Consider the following 13,497-nt stretch of genomic DNA (forward strand, 5'->3'; position numbering starts at 1 on the left):
TTAATTTTAAGTCAACTTCATCAATTTCAAAACAACCATTTCTTAAAGTTTTTTAGAAAATGTTTTTTGTTCCTTGAGGTTTTAATGTTATCTGCAGTTTATTAAATAACCAAGGCCCGATAAAAATAAAAGACTTAGTAAAAAATGCGTTTTTGTATAAATTAACTGTTTACTCTTCTTATTTATTATGTTTTTTATTAACTCTTAATAGCCTTCTTCTGGCAGAAGTGTCATCAACATTATTTTCATGGTTGCTAATATCAGTTTCATCTTTAAATTCTAAGTCACATTATTCACCTCCTCATTGTTAGCATGCTTTTACAATATTGGAGCTAAAATTTGTGCTAGGCTTAGTTAAAGAATAATACTGACTAATTAAAACCTGTTTAACCCAAAAACTTATACTATATTTTTCAACATTGATACAAAAAATGTTTGAATACTATAGACTCTGATTGAGATATTAACAAATTATAAAAAAATCTCAAAACTTTTTGGCAAACTAAGTACTAATTTATAGACATCAATTGAAGAACCTATGACACCTATGTCAGTGAGAAAAGGAGGAAAACATAGTTTACTGCCCAACAATCCAAGACAACGAAGATATCTTGTGTAGTGAAAGGGGCATTCAAGAGGCGACGACTCTTGGGAGAATACATGCTATTTAATATTCCCATGAATCGTCCCCTCTTGAACATCCCAACATCTTCCTTTGTATCATTCCTGCTTAGAAATTTGTTCATTTTTCTTGATACGTCTCCATCTTCCTAGGTATAATAATTTTCACAAATTTCAACTTTTTCCATTCTCGATCTGCAATTCACTTAAAAGGGTACAAAGAAAGTGAAAAGTTAAAAATAAACAAAACATCTGTTCATTTTTCACAATCAGTAAAATCTTAAACCTACTCTACTATATTTAATTTACTTAACAAAATCAAATGGTAGCCTAGTTCACCAATTTTTTGGTTTTGTTTAAGATGTTTGAATTACTTGGAAAATATGAAACTGGATATTCTATTAACTGTACATATAAACAAAAAAAAACGAATTTCTATAATACACAAAAGAACTAAATTATGCCTAAATATTTAATTTTAAGTCAACTTCATCAATTTCAAACAATAATTTCTTAAAGTTTTTTAGAAAATGTTTTTTGTTCCTTGAGATTTAATGTTATCTGCCAGTTTATTAAATAACCAAGGCTCCGATAAAAATAAAAGACTTAGTAAAAAATGTGTTTTTGTATAAATTAACTGTTTACTCTTCTTATTTATTATGTTTTTTAATAGCCTTCTTCTTGGCAGAAGTGTCATCAACATTATTTTCATGGTTGCTAATATCAGTTTCATCTTTAAATTCTAAGTCACATTATTCACCTCCTCTTTGTTAGCATGCTTTTACAATATTGGAGCTAAAATTTGTGCTAGGCTTAGTTAAAGAATAATACTGACTAATTAAAACCTGTTTAACCCAAAAACTTATACTATATTTTTCAACATTGATACAAAAAATGTTTGAATACTATAGACTCTGATTGAGATATTAACAAATTATAAAAAAAATCTCAAAACTTTTTGGCAAACTAAGTACTAATTTATAGACATCAATTGAAGAACTATGACACCTATGTCAGTGAGAAAAGGAGGAAAACATAGTTTACTGCCCAACAATCCAAGACAACGAAGATTATCTTGTGTAGTGAAAGGGGCATTCAAGAGGCGACGACTCTTGGGAGAATACATGCTATTTAATATTCCCATGAATCGTCCTCTCTTGAACATCCCAACATCTTCCTTTGTATCATTCCTGCTTAGAAATTTGTTCATTTTTCTTGATACGTCTCCATCTTCCTAGGTATAATAATTTTCACAAATTTCAACTTTTTCCATTCTCGATCTGCAATTCACTTAAAAGGGTACAAAGAAAGTGAAAAGTTTAAAAATAAACAAAACATCTGTTCATTTTTCACAATCAGTAAAATCTTAAACCTACTCTACTATATTTAATTTACTTAACAAAATCAAATGGTAGCCTAGTTCACCAATTTTTTGGTTTTGTTTAAGATGTTTGAATTTACTTGGAAAATATGAAACTGATATTCTATTAACTGTACATATAAACAAAAAAACGAATTTCTATAATACACAAAAGAACTAAATTATGCCTAAATATTTAATTTTAAGTCAACTTCATCAATTTCAAACAATAATTTCTTAAAGTTTTTTAGAAAATGTTTTTTGTTCCTTGAGATTTTAATGTTATCTGCCAGTTTATTAAATAACCAAGGCCCGATAAAAATAAAAGACTTAGTAAAAAATGTGTTTTTGTATAAATTAACTGTTTACTCTTCTTATTTATTATGTTTTTTATTAACTCTTAATAGCCTTCTTCTTGGCAGAAGTGTCATCAACATTATTTTCATGGTTGCTAATATCAGTTTCATCTTTAAATTCTAAGTCACATTATTCACCTCCTCTTTGTTAGCATGCTTTTACAATATTGGAGCTAAAATTTGTGCTAGGCTTAGTTAAAGAATAATACTGACTAATTAAAACCTGTTTAACCAAAAACTTATACTATATTTTTCAACATTGATACAAAAAATGTTTGAATACTATAGACTCTGATTGAGATATTAACAAATTATAAAAAAAATCTCAAAACTTTTTGGCAAACTAAGTACTAATTTATAGACATCAATTGAAGAACTATGACACCTATGTCAGTGAGAAAAGGAGGAAAACATAGTTTACTGCCCAACAATCCAAGACAACGAAGATTATCTTGTGTAGTGAAAGGGGCATTCAAGAGGCGACGACTCTTGGGAGAATACATGCTATTTAATATTCCCATGAATCGTCCTCTCTTGAACATCCCAACATCTTCCTTTGTATCATTCCTGCTTAGAAATTTGTTCATTTTTCTTGATACGTCTCCATCTTCCTAGGTATAATAATTTTCACAAATTTCAACTTTTTCCATTCTCGATCTGCAATTCACTTAAAAGGGTACAAAGAAAGTGAAAAGTTTAAAAATAAACAAAACATCTGTTCATTTTTCACAATCAGTAAAATCTTAAACCTACTCTACTATATTTAATTTACTTAACAAAATCAAATGGTAGCCTAGTTCACCAATTTTTTGGTTTTGTTTAAGATGTTTGAATTTACTTGGAAAATATGAAACTGATATTCTATTAACTGTACATATAAACAAAAAACGAATTTCTATAATACACAAAAGAACTAAATTATGCCTAAATATTTAATTTTAAGTCAACTTCATCAATTTCAAACAACCATTTCTTAAAGTTTTTTAGAAAATGTTTTTTGTTCCTTGAGGTTTTAATGTTATCTGCCAGTTTATTAAATAACCAAGGCCCGATAAAAATAAAAGACTTAGTAAAAAATGTGTTTTAGTATAAATTAACTGTTTATTCTTCTTATTTATTATGTTTTTTATTAACTCTTAATAGCCTTCTTCTTGGCAGAAGTGTCATCAACATTATTTTCATGGTTGCAAATATCAGTTTCATCTTTAAATTCTAAGTCACATTATTCACCTCCTCTTTGTTAGCATGCTTTTACAATATTGGAGCTAAAATTTGTGCTAGGCTTAGTTAAAGAATAATACTGACTAATTAAAACCTGTTTAACCCAAAAACTTATACTATATTTTTCAACATTGATACAAAAAATGTTTGAATACTATAGACTCTGATTGAGATATTAACAAATTATAAAAAAAATCTCAAAACTTTTTGGCAAACTAAGTACTAATTTATAGACATCAATTGAAGAACTATGACACCTATGTCAGTGAGAAAAGGAGGAAAACATAGTTTACTGCCCAACAATCCAAGACAACGAAGATTATCTTGTGTAGTGAAAGGGGCATTCAAGAGGCGACGACTCTTGGGAGAATACATGCTATTTAATATTCCCATGAATCGTCCCCTCTTGAACATCCCAACATCTTCCTTTGTATCATTCCTGCTTAGAAATTTGTTCATTTTTCTTGATACGTCTCCATCTTCCTAGGTATAATAATTTTCACAAATTTCAACTTTTTCTATTCTCGATCTTCAATTCACTTGAAAGGGTACAAAGAAAGTGAAAAGTTTAAAAATAAACAAAACATCTGTTCAGTTTTCACAACCAGTAAAATCTTAAACCTACTCTACTATATTTAATTTACTTAACAAAATGAAATAGTAGTCTAGTTCACAATTTTTTTTTTTTAAGATGTTTGAATTTACCTGGAAAATATGAAACTGATATTGTATTAACTGTACATATAAACAAAAAAGGAATTTCTATAATACACAAAAGAACTAAATTATGCCTAAATATTTATTATTAAGTCGACTTCATCAATTTCAAACAACCATTTCTTAAAGTTTTTTAGAAAATGTTTTTTGTTCCTTGAGGTTTTAATGTTAAATGTTATTAATGTAATTAATGTTAATTTATTGTAATTTTAATATATCTATTAACAATAACAATAATTTACTTTTTCTTGGAATTGCCTTTTCTTTGATTAACATTAGTTACTTAACAAGAAAAAAACGCTCATTAAATATGCACTTGGTGTTATCTACAACAGTCAGTATCTTACAACACTGCAAATCTCTGACATTGATGATTGTGTGGTCATTCTTTGTTACAATGATTCTCTTACTGTGATGATGTTTTGTTATTAAGCTTTAAGGTGCAAACAGTTCCTGTTAAATTTCTCAGCTAGTACTTTACAATAAGATGACATTCATAAGTTTAAGCCGTAGATGCAATATTGGGGAACTGACATAAAGCACCAAAAACGCTCAAAAAAACCATAGGCTTTTTTGCAATAGGATATGTGCAAAGGGCAACTGGACTTTCAGGAATTTTACAAGGATTCTGAAAATTGCAATAATACCCATTTAAATATGATTTTTAAAGCAGCTGCTGCCATATCATTGAAGCCAATACATGTTTTTTTACAGGAAATTAAACATTAGCCGTTCTGTGTTTTTAAAAAAACTCTTAAATTTTAGAACGACAAATCAAACGAACAGTAGATGTTTATACATCATTTTAAAGGTTATTAACTGCCAAAGTTTTTAGTAATAATTTAAACTCTAGAGTCCAGTGTAGTATAGAAAAACTTTGGAAAAAGTTATTACTTTTTTCTAAAAAATCACAAATTGAAACTTCCATTGCCAAATAAGGGCTTATACAGATGTTTTAACCCAATGAATTTGTAATATTAATATTGGAGGATTCTAAAAATGACAATGAATTTGGAATAAAAACAATGTTTAGTGCACTTATGGCCATTTTATGTAAGCAAATACAAATATTTTGAAAAAATCTTAAATTGTCCTTTATTCCCTACCTGTGAGGGCATGGAAACTTAAATTGGTGCCATTTTGTCACCAATACTTAGTAGTTTAACACATAAATTTTTTTAACACTAACTTCGTTCCACCCTGTATAATTAATTTATAAGTGAGCAAATAAGTGATTTTATGCTACAGTACACACAAAAAAGAAAATATAGGGCCTCCAAGGCTATAAATGCCTGTTGGAGGTTCCATTTTAATTTTTAAAATAACAAACAAATTCAGCGTTTAACAATAGCCGAGTAGATCTGGACGAGAACCCTAAAAAAATTGCTTTAAATTGTTTTATTGGTTATTTTGACTTAGAATTATGTGTATTTACCAGGCAAAAAAAGTCTAATGAAATCGGAGTCTCGGAAGTCAAAAATTCAAGATGGCGTCCAAGATTTTGGTCAAATGTGTCCGTTAGCACAATAACTCAAGCAATTTTCAAGCGATTTCGATGAAATTTGGTACAAACGTGTAAACCTACATTTATTTGAACGAGTTCGCGAACCATGGGAACAGGGGTTTATGGGGGGTTTTATGGGGTAAAAATTGGTTTCTCCCATTTTTGACCCTAAAAACATAAAATTTTGCAATTTATTTCGAAACCACTTTAGGGCTCACAATACAAACAATTTAGTACATTAAAGCGTTGTCTTGTGCCTAATAGTCACGGAGAAAATTCCAAAAAAATTTAAATTTAAAATGCCCATGTTATTCTTATGGAGAATAAGAAAACTTGTTGTAGTTAGCCTGTTCATGAATATATTTTTATCAAATTTCGATAATGCATTTGTTTCATACTAACTATTTAAAATTTTACTAAAAACACTTTTTTTCTTCCCTGTCGCAGCAAACCTAAATACTAGTTAAACTAGTGCTATTTAAATAGGGAATAGATGTGATATTTGTAATGTGATATTTTAGAGTTAATTCAATCAGGCAAATGGATATTCACTTAGTCTGCAGGTTTGCTGCGGCAGGGGTATTTTAATTTATGAGTATTTTTTGCTTGAACAGTCCTTTAATAGGTTTTAAAATAAAGATCACAAGCTAAAATTCAACATACATATTTACCCTAATAAATATAAATTCTATAATTTGTTTGTTTTAATATGAATACCCAAAAGGTTAATATGGAAAATTCCAGAGCCACTGGGGTGGAGCCCGAAAGGATTTTTTATATCCCGAAGAATATGCTTGTATATTAATCAGGAATCTGAGCTATCATAAAGCCACATTTCAGCCCCATACGAACCCAGTGTTTCCATTCGCGGGATTATTATCCCGAAAACGGGATTTTTAGACCTTGAGCGGGATTAAAACGTGATGCGGGATAAAACGGGATTTTCGTCAGTGACGACTATTTATATTTTTTTCTACTCAATTTTAGAGAAAGACTAACTCAAATTGTTTAAATAATGTAGCAAAATATAATAGTGTTGTTTAAACAACTTATAAAAATAATACGTAAAGTTAAATGCTAGGAATTGTACCAAAAAAATCATGCGGGATAAAACGGGATTTTTTGCTGATTTAAAAGCGGGATAAAACGGGATTTTTCGACCCAGTAAGCGGGATTATTTTTTTGGTCGTGTGGAAACACTGTACGAACCAGTAGTTAATGCGTGATTAAACTTCAAACAAACAAACTTTCACATTTATAATATTAGTACTATAGTCACGCTTTTTTGTGGTTAGTAGTAGAGCACTAGTTGCTTCACTAGTTTTATGAAATAATTTTGGTTTATTTTACTTTTTATTTTGGTAGGAAAATGATTAAAAAATGTTGATCCCATAAAGGTTTCCTTTTTTTCGTTTTTTTCAAAGAAGCTGAGATTACAAAATGTTTATCATTTTTATTTCTAGTTTTAAATGAATGGACATTTTTTATAATTTCCAAATTTTGTAGTTAATTTTTAACACACATAACACATTATAGTATATATTTATTTATCAGACAGTCAAAATGTGTAGTTTTGAAAATTTATCTTTTACAGTTATTCGTTTGTCTAAGTAGAGCATGATTCTTATTGCATTTTTGGAGTTTCAGAACTGTATCTAAATTTTTTGGGCGTTCCTCCATAGATTGACTGACCATAAGACAAAATATTTTTATTTTAGAATGTCCAGGTTACTAGTGACACACGCTTCAAAACATATAACCCTGAAGAAAGTTTTTGTATTATGATTTGTGTATATTTAAGATTTGTGTCTATGTTAAGCTCAAAAATTGAGTAAGCTTAAGATCTCCTATTTTTTACGGGGTAAAAATGGGATTTTCCCATTTTTCACAGTAAAAAGTTGCAATTTATTTCCAAACCATTTCGAAGAGATCATAAAAACAAATAATTTAGTATACAGAAGCGTTGTTGTATGCCTAACGGTTACGGAGAAAATAAAAAAAGTGTACATTTTAAATGACCATGTTATTCTTATGGAGAATAAATAAAGTGTTATAGCTTGCTTGTCTATGGACATATTTTAGTGAAATTTGGAAATTTTTTTTTACTTCTTACTAAGATATAAATATTTCAATAAAAAACACACGTTGTCTTCCTTGTAGCAATAAACCTTAGTACACATTCTATTATATGATATTTAAATAGGAAATAAATCTGACAATTTTAAGGGAATAATTTTGTGGAATTCCAGCCAAGTAGATGGAAATTCGCTTAGTCTGCAGGTTTTCTGTGGCGGGGGTATTTCGAGATAATACAAATTCACAGGTTTGTACCAAATTTGGTCTTAATTGGAGGTCAAGAAGAGAGTTTACGGAAAATTTTTTTTTTTAATTTCTAGACACCATATTGAAAAAACCCCGATTTCCGAGACTCCGATTTTATTAGACTTTTAGTATATTATTTCACAAACTTATTGGAAATATGAACCATCAAAAAATCTTTTAAAGCAATTTTTTTAAGGTTAAGGGGTTTTATTTCATATCTTGACTAGACTACAATAATGAATAGTAAAGAAAAACCAGTCTCACTTAAAAATAATATACAAAAGTTTAAAAATGAACAAAACATCTGTTCAGTTTTCACAATCAGTAAAATCTTAAACCTACTCTACTATATTTAATTTACTTAACAAAATCAAATAGTAGCCTAGTTCACCAATATTTATTTTAAAGATGTTTGTATTTACTTGAAAAATATGAAACTGATATTGTATTAACTGTACATATAAACAAAAAATGAATTTGTATAATACACAAAAGAACTAAATTATGTCTGAATATTTAATATTAAGTAAACTTCATCAATTTTAAACAACCATTTCTTAAGGTTTTTTAGAAAATGTTTTTTGTTCCTTGATTTTTAATGTTATCTGCCAGTTTATCAAAACATAAAATTCTTAGTAAAAATGTGTTTTAGTATAAATAAACTTTTTACTCTTCTTATTTATGTGTTTTTTATTAACTCTTAATACAGTAGCCTTCTTCTTGGCAGAAGTGTCATCAACATCATTTTCACGGATGCAAATATCAGTTTCATCTTTAAATTCTCAGTCACAGTGTTCACCTCCTCTTAGTTAGCACGTTTTTCATCTTTACAATATTGGAGCTAGAATTTGTGCTAGGCTTAATTAAAGAATAATACTCACTAATTAAAACGTGTTTAGCCCAAAAAGCTTATACTATATTTTTTAACAATGATACAAAAAATTGTTGAATAAACTTTACTATATACACTGATTGAGATATTACCAAATTATAAAAAAATTCTTTAAACTTTTTGGCAAACTAAGTACTAATTTATAGTCATAAATTGAAGAACTATGACACCTATGTAGGTGAGAAAAGGAGGAAAACATAGTTTACTGCCCAACAGTTCAAGACAACGAAGAATATCTTGTGTAGTGAAAGGGGCATTCAAGAGGGGACGACACTTGGGAGAATACATGCTATTTAATATTCCCACGTATCGTCCCCTCTTGAACATCCCAACATCTTCCTTTGTATCATTCCCGCTTATAAATTTGTTAATTTTTCTTGATACGTCTCCATCTTCCTAGGTATAATAATTTTCACAAATTTCAACTTTTTCCATTCTCGATCTGCAATTCACTTAAAAGGGTACAAAGAAAGTGAAAAGTTTAAAAATAAACAAAACATCTGTTCATTTTTCACAATCCGTAAAATCTTAAACCTACTGTACTATATTTAGTTTACTTAACAAAATCAAATGGTAGCTTAGTTCAACAATTTTTTGGTTTTGTTTAAGATGTTTGAATTTACTTGGAAAATATGAAACTGATATTCTATTAACTGTACATATAAACAAAAAACGAATTTCTATAATACACAAAAGAACTAAATTATGCCTAAATATTTTATTTTAAGTCAACTTCATCAATTTCAAACAACCATTTCTTAAAGTTTTTTAGAAAATGTTTTTTGTTCCTTGAGATTTTAATGTTATCTGCCAGTTTATTAAATAACCAAGGCCCGATAAAAATAAAAGACTTAGTAAAAAATGTGTTTTTGTATAAATTAACTGTTTACTCTTCTTATTTATTATGTTTTTTATTAACTCTTAATAGCTTTCTTCTTGGCAGAAGTGTCATCAACATTATTTTCATGGTTGCTAATATCAGTTTCATCTTTAAATTCTAAGTCACATTATTCACCTCCTCTTTGTTAGCATGCTTTTACAATATTGGAGCTAAAATTTGTGCTAGGCTTAGTTAAAGAATAATACTGACTAATTAAAACCTGTTTAACCCAAAAACTTATACTATATTTTTCAACATTGATACAAAAAATGTTTGAATACTATAGACTCTGATTGAGATATTAACAAATTATAAAAAAAATCTCAAAACTTTTTGGCAAACTAAGTACTAATTTATAGACATCAATTGAAGAACTATGACACCTATGTCAGTGAGAAAAGGAGGAAAACATAGTTTACTGCCCAACAATCCAAGACAACGAAGATTATCTTGTGTAGTGAAAGGGGCATTCAAGAGGCGACGACTCTTGGGAGAATACATGCTATTTAATATTCCCATGAATCGTCCCCTCTTGAACATCCCAACATCTTCCTTTGTATCATTCCTGCTTAGAAATTTGTTCATTTTTCTTGATACGTCTCCATCTTCCTAGGTATAATAATTTTCACAAATTTCAACTTTTTCCATTCTCGATCTGCAATTCACTTAAAAGGGTACAAAGAAAGTGAAAAGTTTAAAAATAAACAAAACATCTGTTCATTTTTCACAATCAGTAAAATCTTAAACCTACTCTACTATATTTAATTTACTTAAAAAAATCAAATGGTAGCCTAGTTCACCAATTTTTTGGTTTTGTTTAAGATGTTTGAATTTACTTGGAAAATATGAAACTGATATTCTATTAACTGTACATATAAACAAAAAACGAATTTCTATAATACACAAAAGAACTAAATTATGCCTAAATATTTAATTTTAAGTCAACTTCATCAATTTCAAACAACCATTTCTTAAAGTTTTTTAGAAAATGTTTTTTGTTCCTTGAGGTTTTAATGTTATCTGCCAGTTTATTAAATAACCAAGGCCCGATAAAAATAAAAGACTTAGTAAAAAATGTGTTTTAGTATAAATTAACTGTTTACTCTTCTTATTTATTATGTTTTTTATTAACTCTTAATAGCCTTCTTCTTGGCAGAAGTGTCATCAACATTATTTTCATGGTTGCTAATATCAGTTTCATCTTTAAATTCTAAGTCACATTATTCACCTCCTCTTTGTTAGCATGCTTTTACAATATTGGAGCTAAAATTTGTGCTAGGCTTAGTTAAAGAATAATACTGACTAATTAAAACCTGTTTAACCCAAAAACTTATACTATATTTTTCAACATTGATACAAAAAATGTTTGAATACTATAGACTCTGATTGAGATATTAACAAATTATAAAAAAAATCTCAAAACTTTTTGGCAAACTAAGTACTAATTTATAGACATCAATTGAAGAACTATGACACCTATGTCAGTGAGAAAAGGAGGAAAACATAGTTTACTGCCCAACAATCCAAGACAACGAAGATTATCTTGTGTAGTGAAAGGGGCATTCAAGAGGCGACGACTCTTGGGAGAATACATGCTATTTAATATTCCCATGAATCGTCCCCTCTTGAACATCCCAACATCTTCCTTTGTATCATTCCTGCTTAGAAATTTGTTCATTTTTCTTGATACGTCTCCATCTTCCTAGGTATAATAATTTTCACAAATTTCAACTTTTTCTATTCTCGATCTTCAATTCACTTGAAAGGGTACAAAGAAAGTGAAAAGTTTAAAAATAAACAAAACATCTGTTCAGTTTTCACAACCAGTAAAATCTTAAACCTACTCTACTATATTTAATTTACTTAACAAAATGAAATAGTAGTCTAGTTCACAATTTTTTTTTTTTAAGATGTTTGAATTTACCTGGAAAATATGAAACTGATATTGTATTAACTGTACATATAAACAAAAAAGGAATTTCTATAATACACAAAAGAACTAAATTATGCCTAAATATTTATTATTAAGTCAACTTCATCAATTTCAAACAACCATTTCTTAAAGTTTTTTAGAAAATGTTTTTTGTTCCTTGAGGTTTTAATGTTAAATGTTATTAATGTAATTAATGTTAATTTATTGTAATTTTAATATATCTATTAACAATAACAATAATTTACTTTTTCTTGGAATTGCCTTTTCTTTGATTAACATTAGTTACTTAACAAGAAAAAAACGCTCATTAAATATGCACTTGGTGTTATCTACAACAGTCAGTATCTTACAACACTGCAAATCTCTGACATTGATGATTGTGTGGTCATTCTTTGTTACAATGATTCTCTTACTGTGATGATGTTTTGTTATTAAGCTTTAAGGTGCAAACAGTTCCTGTTAAATTTCTCAGCTAGTACTTTACAATAAGATGACATTCATAAGTTTAAGCCGTAGATGCAATATTGGAGAACTGATATAAAGCACCAAAAACGCTCACAAAAACCATAGGCTTTGCATTAGGAAATGCTCAAAGAGCAACTGGACAGTTTCAATTGGAAATTATAGAGCATAAAAATAAAAAAACTCATTTAAATAATCCTATGTTAAAATGCTTAACATATTTCATTCAAAATCCTTTGACAATCAGCGACATTAATTTTGTATTGTAATTTTAAATTTACAACCGAACAAACGCCAAACCTATGTTTTAAACAAATTTTCTAACTTAAAAGCTTGGGCAGTATTTTTTTTTATATAGAAAATTTTACACATATTTAGATAAACAATTTGTTACATAAAACTACCACATAGGTAGAAAATTGCTACTTAATGAAATTGCCACTTATCACTATTACAGTTTTAAAAAAAGGAAGACAAAGTACTATCTAACACTATACAAGTGAAATACTCTACTTCTACTTTTGAATCTGACAAGAAACTTATCAAACTCTCCAACAGGGCAAAATTAAGAGGTTTCAACCCAGCATTCTAATGACAATTTTTAAAATAAGATCAAAGCTATGGTAAATTTATATCATACTGAGTCAAGTAAATAAAACTTTGTACAAAATTTAAAGTCTTCAGAATTAGAGAAATTGAACATCTTAGTAACGGAAAAAATAAAAAATTAAAATGTCTAGTTACAATTTATAGTATTGTAAGATGTATTGATATCTATTTTTTATACATCTAGGATCACCGGAATTTTATCCCCCTGGAATTTTACCCCCTGGGCAAAGCTGACGTCACTATGACGTAGTAACCAGAGTGGCCAAAAGTTTGTTCGCGGCCGGAATTTTACCCCCGCGGATTTGGAAGTCCAATGAAAATAGCCAGAGCGTGATTAATAAGATTAGCGATAAAAACCGGAATTTTACCCCCTGTCCATATAACTAGCATTTAGACAACTGAAGATGTACGGGCCGGATTTTTACTCCCGGAATTTTACCCCCTGGCCGATTTTAGAAATTGAATGATTGATTTTCTTATTTCTGTTTTTAATTAATTGTAAAACATTTCATTATTTAGTAGCCTATATTTATTTATTTTATTTTTTTGTAAAGAAATTTTCTAAACAATTATCACTCAGTTGATTGTTTATACGTCATATTAAAACCAACTGTTGGCTT

This window comes from Macrosteles quadrilineatus, unplaced genomic scaffold, assembly GCF_028750875.1.
Source record: "Macrosteles quadrilineatus isolate MER2022 unplaced genomic scaffold, UCM_ALF_1.0 Scaffold_7__1_contigs__length_78375512, whole genome shotgun sequence".
Lineage (NCBI taxonomy): Eukaryota > Metazoa > Arthropoda > Insecta > Hemiptera > Cicadellidae > Macrosteles > Macrosteles quadrilineatus.